The sequence below is a fragment of the Eubalaena glacialis genome, chromosome 17 (assembly GCF_028564815.1).
Source record: "Eubalaena glacialis isolate mEubGla1 chromosome 17, mEubGla1.1.hap2.+ XY, whole genome shotgun sequence".
NCBI classification, from domain to species: domain Eukaryota; kingdom Metazoa; phylum Chordata; class Mammalia; order Artiodactyla; family Balaenidae; genus Eubalaena; species Eubalaena glacialis.
Window position 1 is genome coordinate 69323046 of NC_083732.1, and position 24745 is coordinate 69347790.

General features: G+C 38.5%; 1 protein-coding gene across 8 annotated transcripts in view; it reads left to right on the forward strand.

Annotated features, from left to right (window-relative positions):
- The window catches only part of COLEC10 (collectin subfamily member 10), a 445704-nt gene that overhangs the window by 315928 nt on the left and 105031 nt on the right, over positions 1 to 24745 (forward strand). For 7 of the 8 annotated variants that reach the window (XM_061171635.1, XM_061171636.1, XM_061171634.1 and 4 more), the window contains one exon: positions 12154 to 12220. The exons of the other annotated variant lie outside the window; for it this stretch is intronic. The gene's annotated coding sequence lies outside the window, so the exon portion shown is untranslated. The remainder of the gene's footprint in view (positions 1 to 12153; positions 12221 to 24745) is intronic. 8 annotated transcript variants of the gene reach the window in all.

Below are 24745 nucleotides of genomic sequence, written 5' to 3' on the forward strand. Positions count from 1 at the left end.
GGTCATGGGGGCGTGAGGGGTGGGAGGTGGGGAAGTCCAGAACTGGCAAATCAAGACAAGGGTCCAACAGTTAAAATAAACAAACAGGATATCAACTAGAATTCAACTGAGGAGTTGCTGAGTAAAATGATAAAGGTAATAAAAACTACCATCATTTATTGAGTCTCCATTAAGTTCAGGGTCTTTTTACATACATTATCTGAAATGTCACATTTTATAGTACCCATTTTCCAAATTAGGAAACTGAGACTCAAGAACTTGCTCAAGCCCACACAACAAATGATTGCCAGGGCTGGGGTCAGGATATATCTGCCACCAAAGTTACTACATACCTTGTAAATACAAGGTTAGTTCTTGATTAATATATCAGTTCTTTATGACTACCCACTTCTCTGATATTCCACTATCCCTCCAGACCTAATTCCAACCTAATTCATTCATCCATTCAAGGAACTCTCTGAGGTTATGATGCATCAAAAAATACCAATGGCATGGCAAAGTTTGTGATGTCTTTTTCTTTGTTCACACATAAAAGTAACAATGCGTCTTCAAGTTGGTGGCATCTGAAATTCCTTAAATATGCAGTATTGTGCTTATGTTATATTGCTTAATTTCTATCTTCCCCAAATAGACTATAAGCTCCAAGAGGGCAGGACTTTTGCCTTTCTTCTTCATTTTTGTACTCCCATCACCTGGAATGTTGCTGAATAAATTAATGATTGATTAGATACTGAGTGTCTACTAATTATCAGTGGCTCTGTGAAGTGCTGGATGTAGAGTCAGGAACAAAAAAGACATGGCCTTTGCTCTTCTGGAGAAGATGCAAATTAAACAAACAAGTGAACCCATAAGCACATAAATAAATGTGCAGTGTTATGTGGTAAATTGAGAGAAGTGAAAATGTCGCAGGTGCTGTGGAGAGAATAAATGGGATGTTCTCCAAATTTAGACTGGAAAGTCAGGGATGCCCACTACAAGCTGATATCAAAAGGTGAAGGCAACAAGTCCAAGAATCCATACTACTGTGGTACCTGACATGTGTAATAGCTAATGTTCACCATCCATCCTAGTCCAAAACATTGTCTCCCCTCTTGCAACAACATGTGACACTTATCGTATCTGCATGCGTTTTTAGTTATGTTTTTGAAGATATCCTTTCTGTCCACCTAGATTACAAATGCATTCATACCTCTGGTGGAATAGAAAGAATACTGGATTAGGAGATTTTGGTAGTAGTTCTAGCTCTGCCCCTACTTTACAAATTGGGAAAGTTATTTAAACTTTCCAGTCCTCAATATCCTTACCTATAAAATTAGGAGGTTATATTAAATAATCTCTAAGGTATCATTGAGCTTTAACATTTAAATTCTATAATTATCAGCTCATTTTAACAAGCAGTTATTGAGGATCTACTATGTGCTAAACTCCTGAACTTTCTGCAGAAAGACACAATCCATTCATTCAAGGTGCTTATGATCTTGAAGAGGAGACGGATATGTTGATGGCTTCAATATAGAGCAACAAAGAATTTCCTCTGCTCCTGAACTTTCAACTACTGTCATTGTCCTTCCTAGGTGTGAGCAGAGATTCTCCCTCTTAGTAAAGACATTTAACTCTGCCTGCCGCCAAAAGATGGGGCAAGTGGTCACATCAACTAGACCCTGTTGCATTGGACTTGAGAGCTAGTGAATGAGAGGGAGCTTTGAGAACCTAAGTTTTGTAAGAAAATAAGCATCTGTATGCCAGGGTAACATGGGAATTGAAAGTAAGGGTCATTTTGTTCCACCTGGATGGGGATGGGAGTGAGGTTGCTATGGGGTGGGCCAAAGATGCTACTGAGGGAAATTTCATAGGGCATTGATGTCTCAGTTGAATTTTGAAGGAAGAAGAATTAAGCAGGTATATTAGTTGGGATACGTTCAACTGCAAAATGCAGACTAGCCATTTGAAGATGGATTTGATAAGAAATGCAATCATTATTCCACATAATATAAATTGCAGGGGCAGGAAAATTCCAGGTTTAGTGCCATGGCTCAAAATGTCATTGAGAACTCAATCTCTTTCTTGCGTTTTGGCTTGGTCCTCCTCAGAATATTGCTTTCTGGTCTTTAGCTTTTTCCTTCATGATTGCAAGATGGCTGCCTAATCCCTCAGCATTTTTTTTTAAACAATTGTATCTTAAAAAGCTGAAAGGGGGTAACTTTTCTCAAAATCCTTTTAATCAAAGAGAAGAACCATGTTCTTTCGCCCTGTTTCCCCCGTTTCTTACCCCAGTCTCAGCAGACTTCCCTTCAGGTCACAGTGGCCATGGCTGGTGCTGTAAACACAAGGGAGGCTGGGAAAGCACGTACCTGGCATTTTCAGTCTCCGTGTCGCATGGCAGATTCTGTCTGCTGGGAGGAAGTGTGCGTGTGAAGGGGGAGTGGGGAAGCGGGGAATGGTGTGGTTGCTGGGTAAGCCTCCAACTATGTCTTCCAAACAGGAAAGGAAGGAGTGGGGAGTTATTAATGGACCTCATACTGAGACCTTGACACCGCCCTTTGCTTTCTGAATTGTAGGCATTCAATTGATATTTGCTGATGGTGGGATCATTGTCATGGAAATGGAAAATCAATGTCAAGTCAGGTAACTGAGTAGTAAAATCAGTTATTCTTTCCAGGCCATGACTGGATGAAAAAATTTTTAATTTTGTCACTTGAATGGGTGACTGTTGATATTCCTACTGGGTGGCTAAATTAAATACTAATTCAACATCAGGAGAGGTAGTGGTGGTGTTTTTTTAAAAACCATGTCTAATTTGGCAACAGTTATATAATCTAAAAGGAAATCAGGGAAAAATATGAGTTCAGTGGAAAAAGACCAGATCCTAGGAAATGAAAATTTACTGAAAACACCATGTGTGGGGCTCTAATGAAAAAAACAGAGTGCAAGATGGCCCCAGGGCTATGGAAAAAATTTAGTATGTCCTAATGATGTACTTAAGTGTCTGTTGATTACACATGGAAACTCACAAGAAGGAAGCAGAAAAGGACACCAAAGTAGTGCATTTAAAAAAAATCGACTATATATACAAGCAGACATTAACATTTTTTTAAAAAAACTTCCTTTGCCTTTCTCACAAGTACAAACAAAACAGAAAGCCAGAAGGTTGTCTTCTGACTATAACAACAACAACAAGAATATTAAATAGAGAATGAAAGAAGACGCAAGTCATTGTGTTGGTAGGGTGTGGGTTATTTTAAATAATTCATGTGAAGTAATGCAGAGAGACTGCAAAATTAGTATGAGCATGTCACAACACACCGATCCTTCGAAATAACTTCTCGCCATGTCTTTTTAAGACTGCTAAACCCTTTTGCAGAATTGTGAGAGCTTGTCTGGAGAACAGAAAGCATTAGAGGTGAATAAAAGTTATGGGTTTATTTCCCATTGCTCTTTCTTTGAAGAGATTGCTCCATTTTTAAGTGACTGGGACTATTTAACTCCAACCATAATGTATTTCCAGTGGGTTTTTTTTTTTTCTTTTATCTAGAGTTTTATTCTTTTGCTCCGTTCCACCTTACTTTTCTTCTCATGAATGTGAAGGCATGTAATAACTCAGGAAAAGGGGCGACAAAGGACCATGGGTGGTTGATTATTTCCAGTTTCATGGTGAAATGTTTCCAGTTTCATGGTGTTTACTATGAGGTGTCAAGCCAGGTACCACATTTCTGCTGTTAAGTTTTCTTTCCATCTAGACTAGATTCACAAGCTTTTTGAAGTTGTTATATGTTTTTGTTGACCAATTTTCTAACACCACTTGGAGTTCCTAGATTCGTCCAGGTCCTTGAAGGTAGCGATGCAATTTCTGCCCTCCTTTCAGTATCTAATAAGACCTGATGCAGTGTTCTTCCTCAGGGGTCCATGTTAGAGTTATGCAGGGATCTTTTACCTACACACAGGCATCTACTTGCCTTAGTGCGCCAAATCAGAAGCTCTGCGGTTGGGCCTGGCAAAAACATACCTGAAAACACTTCTTTGAGTTATTCTGATGTACAGGTCTGGTTCAAACCATTAGACTGTTGGAAATAATAAATTTACTCTCAAAAAATGAGAAAAAAAAGAAAATGGAAAGAAAAGAAACAGAAAACAAAGGCTGCATAAACATAGACAGCCCTTGCATCTGACTACTGTGACAGCTAACCTGTATGGGAAAACTGGGAATTAGCAGAGTATAATGGTTAAGAGACCAACTCCTTGGATTCAGATTTCTGCTCTGTTGTGTGACCTGCATCAAATTAATTAACCACTCTGAGCCTCAGTTTACTCATATTACAATGAGTATAGTAATAATGCCTGTAGTAATTTAGGGATTTAATTAAGTATTACATATAAGATTAAAAACGTATAAAGGATTTGCTGATACACCGACATAAAGTGGTTGTTCAAACAATGTCAACTGTTAGTATCTCAGTCTGCTCAGAGGCTCTGATCCGAAGTCAAATAATATCTTTGATAAAAAAATGAAAACATGAGTGATTGTAAATAAAGGCATGTTGTTTAAGAGATAAAACATTTTAAAGCCTGAGATCCATAGTGGGATTTTGTTTTAGGTCCTAGGTATTATAAATTTTGGGTCCATATTTAATATAAATAATTATATTAGCATTTAGAATGCCAGAGTCCCTTTTAATTGTATTAGTAAAACCCTAAGGTATAAAATGACATCTAGAAATTACTGGCTTGGTTAATTAAGGATGGTATTATTTCTGGTAGGTCATGAATATTTTGGGCTGCACTATCCAACAAGAGGATTAAGAATGCATTTAGTGCATCAACAAGAAGGCAGGAGAAGAAAATGGCAATTCTTAAAATTATTTGATAGAGATATTTCAAAACAAGCATTCAGTAGTCATCATAGATAAAGTTAGATATTTGTCTTAGTTCTCTATATTTATTCTGTACTTTAGAGGGTGTTTTTTTAAATTACAAATGGAAGTGGAGCACAATAATCTTTAATAATCTTTTCAGTGCCTGGGAGTCTCCTGTGGTTCTTAGTCTGGCCCTGAGTCAGACTCCCTTCTGGGGATGTGAGAATTCCACGTGAGTGATTTCTTTAGACAATGTCCTCTCATAGTGATGCCATTTTGGGGTGGAGTTAGTAGAAATGCTGTAACAAAAATCTTTGCTCTTATCCTCAAATGTATGGCATAGACAATGACGCATCTGGTTCATCCAACAGACAGGAATCACCTGATATGCAAATTCTCTTTCAGTAGCCCTGATTTACCATTAGACAGCTTTGCCAACTTTGTTTGTAATAGACTGTAATCTCCACATACAACAGGAGCAGGTGGTCCCCATGGTTCCTAGTATCAATATCAGCAATGAGAGCATTACAGAATTTCAGAATTGAAAAGGGTCTTATGGTGGGCCAAATAATAGTCCCCCGACAGTGTTCACATCCTAATACCCAGAACCTGTGAATACCTTAACTTTACAAGGTAGAAGGGACTTTGCAAATTTGATTAAATTAAGAATCTTGAGATGAGGAGATTATCCTGGATTGTTGGGTGGGCCCAATCTAATCATAAAGATTCTTATGAGAGAGGCAAAAGGATCAAAGTTGGTAGAAGGAATTGTGACAATATAAGCAGAGATTGGAGTGATGGAGCCATAAGCCAAGTAATGCCAGCAGCGTCTAGAATCTGGTAGAAGCAAGGAACCGATTCTCCCCTGGAGTCTCCAGAATAAACCAACCCTGATGATACATTGATTTTATTTTATTATTTTTTTTAATTTTATTGGATTATAGTTGATTTACAATGTTGTGTTAGTTTCAGGGGTACAGCAAAGTGATTCAGTTATAGATATACCTATATTCATTCTTTTTCAGATTATTTTCTCATATAGTTTATCATAGAATATTGAGTAGAGTTCCCTGTGCTATACAGTAGGTCCTTGTTGGTTATCTATCTTATGTATAGTTGTGTGTGTATGTTAATCCCAAGCTCCTGATTTATCCTTCCCCATCCACGTTTCCCCTTGAGTAACCATAATTTTGTATTTGATACCTGAAAATCTGTTTCTGTTTTGTAAATAAGTTCATTTGTATCATTTTTTTAAAATTAGATTCCACATATGAGTGATATATATTTGTCTTTCTCTGGCTTACTTCACTTAGTATGATAATCTCTAGGTCCATCCATGTTGGCATTATTTCATTTTTTTTATAACTGAGTAATATTCCATTGTGTATATGCACCATGTCTTCTTTATCCATTCCTCTGTCGATGGACATTTAGTTTGCTTCCATCAAAAGTCTACAAACAATAGATGCTGGAGAGGGTGTGGAGAAAAGGGAACCCTCCTACACTGTTGGTGGGAATGTAAGTTAGTACAGCCACTGTGGAGAACAGTATGGAGGTTCCTTAAAAAACTAAAAATAGAACTCCCATATGATCCAGCAATCCCACTCCTAAGCATATATCCAGAGAAAACCATAATTTAAAAAGACACATGCACCCCAATGTTCATTGCAGCACAATTCACAATAGCCAAGACATGGACACAACCTGGTGATACATTGATTTTAGCCCTGTAAGACTCATTTTGAACTTGTGACCTCCAGAACCATATGATAATAAATTTGTGGGGTTTTTAAGCCACTCATGTGTGGGAACGTGTTACAGCAATGATAGGCAACTAATACAGACTTCATAGAATCATCAAGTTTTATTTTATTTTTTTGATTGAGTGATATGAGGCCCAGAGACCTTGGCCATTCATTTCTTCACTCATTCAACAAACATTTATTGAGCTGCTAACATCTGCCAGGCAGTGTGAGCAATTGGCATACATGATCCATGCTACGCCTTTCTGAACCTTTCTCCCAGGACCCTAGGCATCAGAATCTGGAGTGGAGAGACCCCCAGAAGAAAGATGTTTGGAGCTGATGAATACTGATGGTGGTAGGCCTGATCCCCAGAGATGCACTGTTTCCATTCCTTCCAGGGCCTTGGTAGTTTGCTTTTCTTTTGATTTTTTGAACTGCCCAGGACTTAACAAATTCCTTCATTTACACAAGTTGGCTAGAGTGAGTTTCTGTGGCTGTTACGCCAACACTAATAAATTTTCTAAATAAATAGTGGGCTGATAGTGACCTCTGATCATGTCAAAGGTTTGTGATAGTGTTTTAGACCAACAATTTATTTTTAGCAAGCTCATTTGATTCCACAGAAATAGTCTTCAAGTCATCAGCCCACTGATGTTTCAGCCCCAACAAGCTAAGTCCACATCTTAATCTCAGCATTTGGGAAATATTTTTCTCTGTCTACGTGGAAAGAAAAATGTGAACCACAGACTGAATTTGCAGTTCTCTGATGTCTGAGCTGCTCCAATGTGTTATGGAAAGAATAAATATGAATTTCATAATAATTCCATGAATATTATCTACCACCAGCAAATAAGAAAATTGCCTTGCTGGATAACTTCTAAAAAACTAACCATGGAAATCATTAAGCTTAACCTTATAGTCTGAGTTCCCTGACCCAACATGTCACGATGGCAGATGTTTAATGTCTTAAATAAGTAGCTATCATCCTCCTCACGGAACAGCAAGTTCTTCCAATAAAGAGAAAGGATAAGTCAGAGAGCAGAGATACTGCCTACAGAGACTCAGACTATAAGGTTAAGCTTAATGATTTCAAGCACAAACCCTTGATGAATCTGGTCCTAGACACCCTGAGAATTCACTGTGTCTCCCCTTACAGAGCTTGCCAGACTCCAGTGATAGCAAGATTCAACAGGTTGGTTAAGTGATTACACTTGAAGCCAGGCTTCACCATTTGATTTTCTTGATCAACTCATTAACCTTGTTAAACCTCAAGATCCTTGTGTAGAACTGAGTCACTTTGCTCTGCAGCAGAGATTAGCACAGCATAGTACATCAGCTACACCTTAATAAAAAAAAAGTGGGACCAATAATAGCATCTTTGTTCTAGATGAATTATAAGGTTTATATGAACTAATATGTGGATAAAAGTCATAGAGATGTTCACAGATAGTCTGGTTCTCTTCTCTTCTGGGTTAAGACTGAACTTTCTCACCCCTTGTGGAGTGAGGGTGATGACCAAGTGACTCACTTTGGCCAATGACATATGAGCAAAACTGACACATGTCATTTCTGGGAGGAGCCCTTTAAGAGCCAGGATTAGATTCACTGGCTCATTGTCTTCTTCAGCAACATCAGGGTTCCACATGGTGACTTCTGCATCCTGTGGGGTCCTAGCCTGAAGGTGATGTGGTGCTCATCCACCAGCGGACCTGAAATAAACCTTTGTTGTTTTAAGCCACTGATATATTTTGGAGCTGTTTGTATCTACCAAACAAACTAGACTGCTTGGAATCCCATGTAAAGCACTTAACACACAGTAACTTGTCAGGTTGGATGAGAGGTGAGGTCATGGGGATAATTCATTTACTCATTTAACAAAAGTTTACTATCACATCTAGATGCTATGCAGGGTGAATATCATGGTGAAGGGAGAGACAGAGTCCTTGCCTTCATGGAGTTCACAATTATGCTGAGGCTGCTACCCTTCCAAAACTGAGAAAAACAATCAGAAAAGTTTCACAGCCCTGCAGGAGAGAAAAAACTGTGAAGTTGGGCTGGTCAAAACTCTTCATACAAAGACAGAAGGGCAAAGAATAGTTATCCCTACCCAAGAACCAAAGATTGGATGGGAACAGTGGATGTAACCTGGTTGATACTGGTTCTGGGCATGCCTGAAGGTGTGATTCCTGTCTGGCTGTGGCACCATTATCGATGCTTCTGCGCTGAGTTCCCTGACCCAACGTGTCACGACTGCACCCAACAAAATGGCCCTCTTTCATGGAACCCATGCCCTGTTCACTCCACTCACATGAACTCACACTCTGCCTAGCCTCCACCATCCCACTAGACCAAAATAAAATTGAATGTTTCCCAGCCTGATTTACCATACATATACTCTGGCTGTATTAGACCCCCCTGAACTATAGCCTTTAGGATAGCTTTCAGAAGAAGCTGAGAAGCAACAAATCAAAAGGCTGTTTACTTCACTCCCTTTCTGGAAACGAATGGCCTTTGGTGAAGCATGGTGATGATCCTCACTGGGTTCCTGGCAGCGGACCTGAGCTCTGTGATGTGGAGGCCTGGTCCCCCCAAGGTGGGAAGGCAGAGGTCCCTGTTGCAGTCCTGCCTGCTCCCACATGAGAAGGAGTGTTGGCGGTTCAGGACTTTGAAAGTCAAGGAAGGACACCCTTTCACATTGAATCTAATCTTGGGCTCAGCAGAGATGCCCCAGCCCTGGCCGCTACCTAGCAGAGTGTTCTTCTGGGCATCTCACAGAGAGAGAGAGAGGAAGGACTCTAAGGTAGTTGTTGATGAGCTTCTTCTTTATGCCCAGGCGTGGTTTGAAATGAAACATACAGTTTTTCTGTGCTCTTGGAGTAGCTTAATCAGAATTGATGACGTCAGGAATAAAAACATCATCTTGAGATTCCTGTTGCTTCATTAGGAATCTTGGCCCTGCCGCTTACAAGATGTGTGATCTTGAGTGAATTGTTTGGTCTCTCTGAACCCCAGTTTTCTTACCTGTAAAATGGTAATATTAACATCTTATAGGTGGTGTTCAAAGAATTAAATCATATATGTTAAGCAGTGTCTGGGGCATAGTGGACTCTTATTATGTGTTCATGCCTTTTCCTTTTTCCTCCTAAAGCAGGTATGACTAAGTACTTCTTTTTGCTCTTCTATCTGTGGGAGAAAGCATTATGCATCTCTGAGGGTTACAATGCCCTTTCCATTGCATCCATCATATATTTCTTTATCCTCCCAATAATGTTATATGTAAGAACTATAATGATGCTTATTTTATAGATAAAGAAAGTGGAGTGCAAAGGGACTAAGCAACTTGATCAATGATCACAAAGATAGTACTTGTCACAGGTATGACTTGCACTCAAGTATTAGACCCAAAGCCCCTTCTCTTTATAGTCCTTGATTTTTCTTTGAGATTTGCATGGAGTCTGACTTTGTTGTGGCCAAAGATTAAGCCATGTTTAGCACTATCTCTGTCTACTGGTCTTTATATTTCCATTGTTATCAGAAACAACTTGATATAAGGTCAACCTTAGGCATGTTGAGCCTTCATCGGGGAAGGGGCAGTTGCATAAGTGTTAGGTTGAGTGTGTAGGACTGGAACACCATATTTTAATCTCGGTAGGGTCTCAGACTGGCAATCAAAAAGGGAAAAGAAGGTGTGCCTGCTGTTTTTTCAGCCCTTCCCCCAAACCCCACCCCCATCGTGGGGATGCTGATCTTCATGGACTACATCCCTCTTTACAGGGTCACCTGGGAATGGTTGGGTTTCTCTACCAAAGATGATAGCTTGTCTCAAACTATCATTCTCTTCTTCTGAGTTTCATTAATCATACCATCTCCTCATTTTCAAGGGCCTAGGAGGGTCAAGTTTTCAGGGTACTGCACAGCAGTGTAAATAATGCCTTATCAAACCTTCCTAAATTTAGCCTAATATTCTGATGGGACCCTGAGTGACAATAAGTAATTCCAAATGGTACTAGGAAAATGTACCCTAGGTAGATGATGGCTGTCAATAATCAGTTTCTTTATCCATCACCAAACCAAAGTCCTCAATCACATGGTGTCCTTTTGGGACTCTTTTCCTCTTTCAAGGATACCATCGGTAGTAACTTTAATTTGGTTTTCCCAATATAGAAAGTGTTGGGATATGGTGATGTCACCATAGTAAGTACACCTGTTTCAGTACCTGGAGCCTTCTTTCCCTAGATACATCTATGACCTGCCTTTCACTTAATTCAATGTCATTTTGCTCCAACGTCATTTTTTTAGAGAGGTCTTTTCTGGATCATGCCATCTGAAACAGCAATTCCTTCATTGCTCTCTGCCTCCTTACTCTTCTTTATTTTTATTTTCAGTATTGTTTTTTAACCACATAAAATATTATATACCACATTTAATTGTCTGTTTTTCACCACTAAAATTAAAGCTCCATGGAGCAAAGACTGTCTATTTTGTTAGTGCAATATACATAAAATGACCTACTTGGTTAAATAAAGGGGAAGTTTGTTAGGACAAATGCAAGCTCTACAGAAAGAAGAAAAAAGAGAATACAGATTTCTGCTAATAACTATTCTGTAATCATCAAGAAAAGCAGACCAAAGTACCATGTTCTGATCACTGCCGAGAGGTGTATCTTCCTTTAATTAAGATGAGAATTCCTTTAAGGACATTCAGTTCCCTTTACTGCTCTCTCATCAAGCAACTTTTTATCACTAAGTCAGTTTTCTAATTGCCTTTTTCCTAGTAAAGACTGTGAATGAAGGGCTATGGGGCACAAGCATTCTGATCACCAGAGTTGTTCATTCCCACTGTTCTCGGTATCTCCCTTAGTAATCAGTAAAGTGATGTTCCTGTTTATAAGGAAGCATCAGAGCTAAAATTTAGGTAAACTCACAAAACCAGGTTTATGAACCTGGAAAGCCAAGGTCTCAAGTCTCCACTGTGATTTCCCTCCAATGGGTAGCAGCCGTGATGAAACACATCTGGAAAGGTTATCCGACCTTACCCATGGCTCTCATCTGCTATCCAGAGAGGCATACACATTTTGAGACTGGTTAGTTTCAAGTTCATATGGGCTTAGATGCAGCAATAGTGGATCTTCATAATTAACCTAAATGAGCTTAAGGTTTATAGTGTGTTACTGGTAGAAAAAGGAGGCATTGCTGTAGCATTGACCGCACAGTTTACTTTTAATGGACAGATTTTCATTTAGTGAACTGCAGCAAAACAGAACAAAAATGCTGCAGGCATTTATCTCTCAGTAGCTACCTAATAAAGCTTAAACTGGCCAACTTCCATGCCCTTCAGGGTTCCAGAAATACAAACAGGAAGTTAACACTTCCATAGCAATAACAATTCTGTAATAAAAGCTGAGGAGAAACAATAAAACAGAAGGTCAGGATAAAAGCAATTTACATTTTATTAACATCCTAACACTACATCAGAATAAATTTTAAATATCAAAATGAAGTCAGAGTAAAATTAGAGTAACATTTGTAATCAAATGACTTTTTTTTTTTCATTTTTAGGCATGGCTTCCCTCTGGTCTTGTAGCAAGGCACGAACTTATATAGCATTTCTAAATTCCCTCAACTGGTAAGTTCTGCTGTGTCATCCTATGGATAATTTTGCCCAAGCAAGGCTCTCTATTTCAGGTATAAATGTTCTTTTCAAAGAAAAGATGATTCTCGTATGATTCATTGTGTTGATCATTTGCTTATATTCACTCCATTATTGTGAGAAGCCATACACAATAATGAGTGTAATGAAAACAGTGATTTTAAGCAAGTCAAATGGATTCTTCAAATATCCCTAGTAAACCAAGAGGATGACAGATTATCCTTTGGGAATGGGCATAGCCTGGAACTGGTAAATGTTCCTTGATTTCCCTGTGCTTGGACCTTTCCTTTCTAAACTATTAAACATTCTTTTCCTCTAACTATAGAAGATGGAGGTGGTTTTCTAAGACAATGAGAAGATACTTTAACATTATGTAGAGGAAGGATGAACTGAATGTCAAGGAGACAGAAAAGGGACATTCTTAGGTTGAGATGAGTGACCAGGAGATAATAAACCAGTGTAAAGGACAGAAGAGAGGGAAGAGGGGATTTAGTTCCATAAACCATGAGTTTGTTATTGCAACCTTGAGCTGTTCAAGCTTCCATGGGCTTCTGTCCTTGTAAGATAATGGGCTTATAAAGCAGATAAAATTGCTAACAATTGGGACACTGATACAGAAAATTAGAATCCCTTTCATGGTGATAGACTCTATTTTTCATAAATTATCTTTTATTGTTTAAGGAATACATATTCAGTTTCTTTAAATGGTGTAAATGCCTTAACAGTAGTTTCTAAGCCTTCCACTCCTTTAAAAATGTGTTGAGCATCAAGTAAGACCTGAGTAAATTCTCATCCAAAAATGACTTTTTACCCTCTTTTATTTTCTCACTTTACCTCTTGTTACTGAAATGTGATTTTGATGTGGGACATTGACACTGATTTTGAATTAGTTGCAACCATGTACATTGCAGTTTACACAGAATCCATAGAAAAATATGTCTTTATAAATCTACATCCTAGCCCTAGAATGTCCCCCCTTAATTGGGTTGACAAGTGTGTTTTAATATGCTACAGTCCTGATGAGATAGAAGCATGATCTCCTCAATTTAAGTAAATGCAAGCCTGATAGCCAGAGAAAGAGTAAGATGACTCCCTTTTGCCTCTAGCTGTGATAAATTTATGTATTCATACTTAAAAAAGACAAATTACTTTTCTTAACATAATCCTAAGGGGATTAATACTAGCAAATATTATGCCAATCTCAAAGTCCTGTAATTTTAGTGTACTGAGCACTTACAGGAAATTGTGTAAGAAATTGTTTAAATGGAATACTGCCCTCTTATGGTTACACAGATCCTTCTAGAGCCAAACATAAAATCATAGTCTTTAGTTAGGGCAGTTAATAGAGGGATTTAATTAGTGGAGAGATCCAAAAAATGTAACACAGACTTTGATTTTACACGCTACAAAATGGAGTTGTATGGAGGCAACTCATTCCAAGTTTATATATCTAGGTTTCACAGAGGCAAGGATAGAACCCAGTTCATTGCTTTTTCCATTCTAATGCATATTTGAATAGAATTATAAGTTCTGGTTTCATAATTCAGATATTTCAAGGGAAATTACAGAACATCAATTTTAGCAAAGGATTTTGTTAATAAGATTCATTGTACTAAATCAATATGATGTCAAAACTTTCCAAACGTTAGAGGACTTCAGCATCTTATCAAATCAGAAAATTTGGAAAGTTCTCAAATATCAAACTAAAAAACTTCCAGTTTTCAGGACATTTTACTTATATTCTCTGAAAATCATTCTTTTTCTTATTTATCATCTGAGGAGTCACAGAACAACTTGAATACATATATCTAACACATGGCAGTCTGTCAAACACTGGATAAAAGCATTTTTTTTTCCTAAAAACTTTCATCTCTTCCAAGATAACCATTTGCATTTTTATTTGTTCCCAGACTGTTGTTTTTATTTGAATCAGCTTTATTGAGGTATAATTTACATACAATAGAATGTATACATTTTAGTGTACAGTTGAATGAGTTTTGATAAATGCCTGCGCTCATGTAACCATCATCAGAATCAAGATATAGAACATATACATAGATATATATATAGAACATATATATCACCCAAGAAAGTTTCATTGTGCTTGATCTCAGTCGATCTCCCCATTCTGGCCCCAGGCAAACATGTATCTCTTTTCTGTCTACTCTATAAAGCATAGATTTGATTTATACAGACCTTCATATATAAGAAGTTATAAAGTAGAAACTCTTTCATGTTTGGTTTCTTTCTTTCAGCATAATGGTTTGAGATTCATCATTGTTGTTTTGTACATCAGTAGTTTGCTCCTGTTTATGGCTGAGTTGTGTTCCATAGTATGGATGTACCACAGTATTCATCTTCTCACTAGCTATTGGATATTTGGTTTGTTTCTAGTTTGGGGATTTTTATTTAAAAATACTGCTGTGAAAGTTCATGTAAAAGTCATAGTGTGGCCAGATGTTTTTATTTCTTGTAGGTAAATACCTAGAAGTGCAATTGTTGGCTCATATGATAAGTGTATATTTAACTTTAAGACACCACTAAACTGTCATCCAAAGCGGCTGTATGATTTTACATTTCCACCAGAAATGTATGAGAGTTCCAGTTGCTTCAAATTCTTGCCACCACTTGATGGCATCAGTATTTTTGTGTATGTGTGTGAATTTTAGAATTTTATTTATTTTTTTATACAGCAAGTTCTTATTAGTTATCCATTTTATACATATTACTGTATACATGTCAATCCCAATCTCCCAATTCATCCCACCACCACCACCCCTGCCACTTTCCCCGCTTGGTGTCCCTACATTTGTTCTCTACATCTGTGTCTATTTCTGCCCTGAAAACCGGTTCATCTGTACCATTTTTCTAGGTTCCACATATATGCGTTAATATACGATATTTGTATTTCTCTTTCTGACTTACTTCACTCGGTATGACAGTCTCTAGATCCATCCACGTCTCTACAAATGACCCAATTTCATTCCTTTTTATGACTGAGTAATATTCCATTGTATATATGTACCACATCTTCTTTATCCATTTGTCTGTTGGTGGGCATTTAGGTTGCTTCCATGACCTGGCTATTGTAAATAGTGGTGCAATGAACATTGGGGTGCATGTGTCTTTTTGAATTATGATTTCCTCTGAGTATATGCCCAGTAGTGGGATTGCTGGGTCATATGGTAATTCTATTTTTAGTTTCTTAAGGAACCTCCATACTGTTCTCCATAGTGGGTGTATCAATTTACATTCCCATCAACAGTGCAAGAGGGTTCCCTTTTCTCCACACCCTCTCCAGCATTTGTTGCTTGTAGATTTTCTGATGATGGCCATTCTGACTGCCGTGAGGTGATACCTCATTGTAGTTTTGATTTGCATTTCTCGAATGATTAGTGATGTTGAGCATTCTTTCATGTGTCTGTTGGCAATCTGTATATCTTCTTTGGAGAAATGTCTGTTTAGGTCTTCTGCCCATTTTGGATTGGGTTGTATGTTTTTTTAATATTGAACTGCATGAGCTGTTTATATATTTGGGGGATTAATCCTTTGTCTGCTGATCCATTTGCAAATATTTTCTCCCATTCTGAGGGTTGTCTTTTCGTCTTGTTTGTAATTTCCTTTGCTTTGCAAAAGCTTTTAAGTTTCATTAGGTCCCATTTGTTGATTTTTGTTTTTATTTCCATTACTGTAGGAGGTGGATCAAAAAAGATCTTGCTGTGATTTATGTCAAAGAGTGTTCTTCCTATGTTTTCCTCTAAGAGTTTTATAGTGTCCAGTCTTACATTTAGGTCTCTAATCCATTTGGAGTTTATTTTTGTGTATGGTGTTAGGGAGTGTTCTAATTTCATTCTTTTACATGAAGCTGTCCAGTTTTCCCAGCACCACTTATTGAAGAGGCTGTCTTTTCTCCATTGTATATCCTTGCCTCCTTTGTCATAGATTAGTTGACCATAGGTGTGTGGGTTTATCTCTTGGCTTTCTATCCTGTTTCATTGATCTATATTTCTGTTTTTGTGCCAGTACCATATTGTCTTCATTACTGTAGCTTTGTAGATAGTCTGAAGTCAGGGAGTCTTATTCCGCCAGCTCCGTTTTTTCCCCTCAAGACTGCTTTGGCTATTCGGGGTCTTTTGTGTTTCCATACAAATTTTAAGATTTTTTGTTCTAGTTCTGTAAAAAATGCCATTGGTAATTTGATAGGGATTGCAGTGAATCTGTAGATTGCTTTGGGTAGTATAGTCATTTTCACTCTGTTGATTCTTCCAATCCAACAATATGGTATATCTCTCCATCTGTTTGTATCATCTTTAATTTCTTTTATCAGTGTCTTATAGTTTTCTGCATACAGGTCTGTTGTCTCCCTAGGTAGGTTTATACCTAGGTATTTTATTCTTTTTGTTGCAGTGGTAAATGGGAGTGTTTCCTTAATTTCTCTTTCAGATTTTTCATCATTAGTGTATAGGAATGCAAGAGATTTCTGTGCATTAATTTTGTATCCTGCAACATTACCAAATTGATTGCTTAGCTCTAGTAGTTTTCTGGTGGCATCTTTAGGATTCTCTATGTATAGTATCATGTCATCTGCAAACAGTGACAGCTTTACTTCTTCTTTTCCAATTTGGATTCCTTTTATTTCTTTTTCTTCTCTGATTGCCATGGCTAGGACTTCCAAAACTATGTTGAATAATAGTGGTGAGAGTGGACATCCTTATCTTGTTCCTGATCTTAGAGGAAATGGTTTCAGTTTTTCACCATTGAGAATGATGTTTGCTGTGGGTTTGTCATATATGGCCTTTATTATGTTGAGGTAGGTTCCCTCTATGCCCACTTTCTGGAGAGTTTTTATCATAAATTGGTGTTGAATTTTGTCAGAAGCTTTTTCTGCATCTATTGAGATGATCATATGGTTTTTCTCCTTCAATTTGTTAATATGGTGTATCACATTGATTGATTTGCATATATTGAAGAATCCTTGCATCGCTGGGATAAATCCCTCTTGATTATGGTGCATAATCCTTTTAATGTGCTGTTGGATTCTGTTTGCTAGTATTTTGTTGAGGATTTTTGCATCTATGTTCATCAGTAATATTGGCCTGTAGTTTTCTGTTTTTGTGACAGCTTTGTCTGGTTTTGGTATCAGGGTGATAGTGGCCTCGTAGAATGAGTTTGGGAGTGTTCCTCCATCTGTTGTATTTTGGAAGAGTTTGAGAAGGATAGGTGTTAGCTCTTCTCTAAATGTTTGATAGAATTCACCTGTGAAGCCATCTGGTCCTGGACTTTGGTTTGTTGGAAGATTGTTAATCACAGTCTCAATTTCAGTGCTTGTGATTGGTCTGTTTATATTTTCTATTTCTTCCTGGTTCAGTCTTAGAAGGTTGTGCTTTTCTAAAAATTTGTCTATTTCTTCCAGGTTGTCCATTTTATTGGCATATAGTTGCTTGTAGTAATCTCTCATGATCTTTTGTATTTCTGCAGTATCAGCTGTTACATCTCCTTTTTCATTTCTAATTCTATTGATTTGAGTCTTCTCCCTTTTTTTCTTGATGAGTCTGGCTAATGGTTTATCAATTTTGTTTATCTTCTCAAAGAACCAGCTTTTAGTTTTATTGATCTTTGCTATTGTTTTCTTTGTTTCTTTTTCATTTATTTCTGCTCTGCTCTTTATGATTTCTATCCTTCTACTAACTTTGTGTTTTGTTTCTTGGTAAGGTTAGATTGTTTATTTGAGATTTTTCTTGTTTCTTGAGGTAGGCTTGTATTGCCATAAACTTCCCTCTTAGAACTGCTTTTGCTTCATCCCATAGGTTTTGGATCATCGTGTTTTCGTTGTCATTTGTCTCTAGGTATTTTTTGATTTCTTTAGTGATCTCTTGGTTATTTAGTAATGTACTGTTTAGCCTCCATATGTTTGTGTTTTTTACATTTTTTTCCCTGTAATTGATTTCTAATCTCATAGCGTTGTGGTCAGAAAAGATGCTTGATATGATTTCTATTTCCTTAAATTTACTGAGGCTTGATTTGTGACCCAAGATGTGATCTATCCTGGAGAATGTTCTGTGTGCACTTGAGAAGAAAGTGTAATCTGCTGGTTTTGGATGGAATGTCCTATAAATATCAATTAAATCTATCTGGTCTATTGTGTCATTTAAAGCTTGTGTTTCCTTATTAATTTTCTGTCTGGATGATCTGTCCATTGGTGTAAGTGAGGTGTTAAAGTCCCCCACTATTATTGTGTTACTGTTGATTTCCTCTTTTATAGCTGTTAGCAGCTGCCTTATGTATTGAGGTGCTCCTATGTTGGTTGCATATATATTTATAATTGTTATATCTTCTTCTTGGATTGATCCCTTGATCATTATGTAGTGTCCTTCTTTCTCTCTTGTAATAGTCTTTATTTTAAAGTCTATTTTGTCTAATAGGAGAATTGCTACTCCAGCTTTCTTTTGATTTCCATTTGCATGGAATATCTTTTTCCATCCCTCACTTTCAGTCTGTATGTGTCCCTAGGTCTGAAGTGGGTCTCTTATAGACAGCATATATATGGGTCTTGTTTTTGTATCCATTCAGCAAGCCTGTGTCTTTTGGTTGGAGCATTTAATCCATTCACGTTTAAGGTAATTATCGATATGTATGCTCCTATTACCATTTTCTTAATTGTTATGGGTTTGTTTTTGTAGGTCCTTTTCTTCTCTTGTGTTTCCCATTTAGAGAAGTTCCTTTAGCATTTGTTGTAGAGCTGCTTTGGTGGTGCTGAATTCTCTTAGCTTTTGCTTGTCTGTAAAGCTTTTGATTTCTCCGTCGTATCTGAATGAGATCCTTGCTGGGTAGAGTAATCTTGGTTGTAGGTTCTTCCCTTTCATCACTTTAAATATATCATGCCACTCGCTTCTGGCTTGTAGAGTTTCTGCTGAGAAATCAGCTGTTAACCTTATGCGAGTTCCCTTGTATGTTATTTGTCATTTTTCCCTTGTTGCTTTCAATAATTTTTCTTTGTCTTTAATTTTTGTCTATTTGGTTACTATGTGTCTCGGCGTGTTTCTCCTTGCGTTTATCCTGCCTGGGACTCTCTGCGCTTCCTGTACTTGGGTGGCTATTTCCTTTCCCATGTTAGGGAAGTTTTCAACTCTAATCTCTTCAAATATTTTCTCGGGTACTTTCTCTCTCTCTTCTCCTTCTGGGACCCCTATAATGCGAATGTTGTTGTGTTTAATGTTGTCCCAGAGGTCTCTTAGGCTGCCTTCATTTCTTTTCATTCTTTTTTCTTTATTCTGTTCTGCGGCAGTAAATTCCACCATTCTGTCTTCCAGGTCACTTATCTGTTCTTCTGCCTCAGTTATTCTGGTATTGATTCCTTCTAGTGTATTTTTCATTTCAGTTATTGTATTGTTGATCTCTGTTTGTTTGTTCTTTAATTCTTCTAGGTCTTTGTTAAACGTTTCTTGCATCTTCTCGATCTTTGCCTCCATTCTTTTTCTGAGGTCCTGGATCATCTTCACTATCATTATTCTGAATTCTTTTTCTGGAAGGTTGCCTATCTCCACTTCATATAGTTGTTTTTCTGGGGTTTTATCTTGTTCCTTCATCTGGTACATAGCCCTCTGCCTTTTCATCTTGTCTATCTTTCTGTGAATGTGGTTTTTGTTCCACAGACTGCAGGATTTTAGTTCTTCTTGCTTCTGCTGTCTGCCCTCTGGTGAATGAGGCTATCTAAGAGGCTTGTGCCAGTTTCCTGATGGGAGGGACTGGTGGTGGGTATAGCTGCCTGTTGCTCTGGTGGGCAGAGCTCAGTAAAACTTTAATCTGCTTGTCTGCTGATGGGCGGGGCTGGGTTCCCTCCCTGTTGGTTGTTTGGCCTGAGGTGACCCAACACTGGAGCCTACCCGGCTCTTTGGTGGGGCTAATGGCGGACTCTGGGAGGGCTCACGCCAAGGAGTACTTCGCAGAACTTCTGCTGCCAGTGTCCTTGTCCTCACGGTGAGCCACAGCCACCCCCTGCCTCTGCAGGAGACCCTCCAACACTATCAGGTAGGTCTGGTTCAGTCTCCTATGGGGTCACCGCTCCTTCCCCTGGGTCCCGATGCGCACACTACTTTGTGTGTGCCCTCCAAGAGTGGAGTCTCTGTTTCCCCCAGTGCTGTCGATGTCCTGCAGTCAAATCCTGCTAGCTTTCAAAGTCTGATTCTCTAGGAATTCCTTCTCCCGTTGCCGGACCCCAGGCTGGGGAGCCTGATGTGGGCCTCATTACCGTCACTCCAGTGGGTGGACTTCTCTGGTATAAGTGTTCTCCAGTTTGTGAGTAACCCACCCAGCAGTTATGGGATTTGATTTTATTGTGATAGCGCCCCTCCTACCGTCTCATTGTGGCTTCTCCTTTGTCTTTGGATGTGGGGTATCTTTTTTGGTGAGTTCCAGTGTCTTCCTGTCGATGATTGTTCAGCAGTTAGTTGTGATTCCGGTGCTCTCGCAAGAGGAAGTGAGTGCACGTCCTTCTACTCCGCCATCTTGAACCAATCTCGGCATCAGCATTTTTAAATTTAGCTGTTCTAGTGGTTAATAGGACATCTCATTTCAGTACGTGTTTTAATTTGCATTTATCTGATGACTAATGATTTTGAACCTCTTTTCATGTGCCTATTAACCACTCAAATACCTTTTTTTAAATGATGTGTCTGGCCAAATCTTTTGGCCATTTAAAAAAAATTGCATTTGCAACTTGTATTTGAGTTGTAAGTGTTCTTTTTATATTCTAGATGCCAGTCTTTTGTCAGCTACATGTATTGTTAATATTTTCTCCTAGCCTGTGGCTTGCCTTTTCGTTTTCTTAATGATGGTTATGCAGTCCCATGTGCTATAGATTGAACGTTTATGTCTTCCCCAAATTCATGTATTGAAATTGTAATCCCCAAGGTGATGGTATTAAGGTATAGGGCCTTTGGGAAGTGAATGCATCATGAGGGTAGAGCCTTTCATAAAGGATTAGTGCCTTATAAAATAGGCCCAAGAAAGCTCCCTTGCCCTTTCCACCATGTGAGAACACAGTGAGAAGATGCCATCTGTGAGAAACTGACACTGAATCTTCCAGCACCAAGATCTTGGACTTCTCAGCCTGCAGAACTGTGAGAAAAAAAATTGTTGTTCTTTATAAACCATCCAGTTTATAGTATTTTCGCTATAGCATCCCAAATGAAGTAAGACACTATGCTATGAAATACTGTACCCTCCTGTCACTGATCAGTATTGTGTTTAAAGATATCATTGGTTATTGAGCCTTTCAAAATATGACTCTCATAAATGACCACAATTCTAACAGGTATTCCTTTTTTAAAATAGTGTCATATGCATATTGCTTAATTACAGAAATATCTATGTAAAGCTCAAGAATAGTGACTGGCTACTTAATGGGTATTGGATTTTCTTTAGAAGTTATGAGAACGTTTTGGAACTAGATAGAAGGCATAGATGCACAAGATGGTGAATCTACTAAATAATATTGAATTATATACTTTAAAATGGTTAATGTTATGCAAATTTCACCTTAATTTTTAATAAAGAAAATAAAAAGGGGAAGAGGGGAGTGTACCTCATCCTGCCTCTGAAGGACACAATGACGCAATAGGGACGGAGCAGGCGAGACTGAGCGCAGCGTTAGAGGTCCCGCTCCACCAACAGTCAGGCTCGCAATGGTCCTCACGGCAGACAGTGCAGTGAGAGGCGGATCACGGCCTTCTCCCGGGGCCCTCCAGGCCCTCCGGCTGGCAGGTGAGCTGCGGGGCCCGGGGACAGGCTGAAGGCTGTGTCTCGCAGAGCTCCAGAGCCCTCGCAATGGCCACCCACTGGCGGGGCCCAGGCCTTGAAGCAGCAGCGAACCTCTCCCCAACCCCCACCTCGGCGACCTAACAGCAGCGGCAGTCTCCATGGGTCGCGTCCACAAAGGCCTCAGCAACTGGAGTATATGGACACTGCCATTAAGGTAACAGCTTCAACCAGCTTCACTTTCTCCACTCAAATTTCAAAAATTGGTATAGCTTAGATCAGTTGTCTACCTCTAGGGGGTGGCCAGAGGTCAGGGTTAAGTTGCAAGGACATTGCACAGCATTACTTCAGAACAACCTCTGTGGTTGGGCTATTCTCAAAGAAGGGCAATTGTTGTGAGCTGGGAATTAACCTGATTGATATTTGCTACAACATGTGTTCCTATTGATACTATACAAATGATTCTCTCCAGTTTAAATGAAAAGCCTGAGGACTGGCTGGCTCCTGGGCGCCTGGCTCCCTCCGTGATGATGGCTGGGCAGAGTCTGGGGACCTGGCCCTGAGGGCACTGCCAGCTGAGATCTGCCTTTTCAGCCGGGCCTGGGCACTGGCGGGAGGACCCATACTGGGTGCTGTGCAAACGCTCCCAGGCAGGGTAACCGGCTCACGCAGGAACCCCTCCCTTTAGCCCGGCCTGGACCTTGGAGGGCAAAAGTTGAGCCTTGGGACCTTGCCCTTTCTTGTCAGAACAGAGGATAACATTTGTTTCGGTGGAGGTTAACAGGAACATCATGACCTGACCTCAAGAACAAAGGATCTGACACCAAGAAGTTTGCAACAACGAACAACTACCCTCCCTCACCTTCCCTATAAGAGGGCTTTGCTGAAAGCTTTCCGGGAGTTTGGGGGTTTTAAGGTATGAGCCACCAGTCTCCTTGCATGGCCCTGCAATAAACCTTTCTCTGCTCCAAACTCCAACGTTTTGGTATTGTTTGGCCTCACTGTGTTTTGGGCACATGTACTTATGTTCGGTAACAATGGTACTGCTTGTGGAACTGCTTCTGGAGAGTGGAAAAAAAGAAGACCCACACTTAGATATAGTCTAAGTGGAACTTTAGAACTCCATGTAGAAAGAGAAAATTCTAAAAGCTTCCAGAGAGAAAAACAGGTAACTTAAAAGGTACAAGAAAGATTGATAAGAGATTTATCATTTAAAAAACTGGCTCAAGAAAACATTTAAGCAAAATGTTCAAAATGCTGAGAAAAAAGATTATGAGCCTTGAATTTTATGCCCAGACCAATTATCTTTCATGTAAATGGCAAAATAAAGACAAATGAAGACATTACTTGACTTAGGATATTTATCACCACAAACTCTATCTGAAATGTTTATTAAAGTTATATTTCAACAAACTTAAAAAAAAAAAATGAGAAGCTACATTTCATCAGAAACATTGATAAGCAACAAAACCAGTAAAACTTTTTGTTAAGAATAACAGCACTCTGATTTCAGCTCTAAGTGGTAGAGCTTAGAAGTCAGCATTCCTGCCCTTATAACAAGAAAAAGCTGAACAAACTAAAAATCAACAAACTTTTTTGGACCCACCGGTGAACTGGGGTCACATGGCAAACTCCAGAGTCAGATATGACACAGACTATCAGAGAATTTTAAATAACTATTATATATTAAAGGCTCTAATGGAAAAAGTAGACAGCATGCAGGAACAGATGGATAATATAAGCAGAGAGATGGCTATTCTAAGAAAGAATCAAATGGAAATGCTAGAAATAAAAAACAAAGTAACAGAAGTGAAGAATGTGTTTGGTGGGTTCATAAGTAGACTAGACATGGCTGAGGAAACGATCAGTGAACTTGAAAATCGTTCAAATTTCCCAAACTGAAATACAAAGAGAAAAAATAATGAACAAAACAGAGCAGAATACGTAAAGCTGTGGAACAATATCAAAAGATGTAACATACCTGTAATTGGAATATCAGAAGGAGAAGAAAGAAAAAGAGAATGGAGCAGAAGAGATATCTGGAGTAATAATATTCAAGAGCTTTCCAAAATTAGTGACAGACATCAAACCACAGATCCAGACAGCTTAGGATACCAAACAGGATAAACTCCAAAAAAACCTCATTCATGGGCATAATACATTCAAACTGCAGAACACCAAGGACAAAGAAAATCTTGGAAGAATGAATAAAATCATAATCTTGAAAATTCTCAGATTGTGTCAGTGTGGTACTAGCATGTGATGAAAGGATAAAGTTAAGCAAAAATTTTCTTCTTTATTGGTAAGCTATATATACAGATTAGCTCTATGTAGTAATAAATTTCATATACTCTGTATATACAGGTGTACCTCAGAAATATCGCCTAGGGATTCAGGCCACCACAATAAAGTGAATATGGCAATAAAATAAGTCCCATGAATTTTTTGGTTTCCCAGTGCATATGAAAGTTACGTTTACACTATACTGTAGTTCATTAAGTATGTAATAGCATTACGTCTAAAAAAAAAAAAACTGTACATACCTTAATTTAACAATAATGAAATAATACTGTTGAAAAAATATTGCTGATAGACTTGCTCAATGCAAGATTGCCACAAACCTTCAATTCATAAAAAAAAAAAGCAATATCTGTGAAGCACAATAAAGCAAAGTACAATAAAGAAAGGAGATATGCCTGTACATACTGTAAAACTGTAAAGATAGCAACTTGGGAGTTTGAAAGA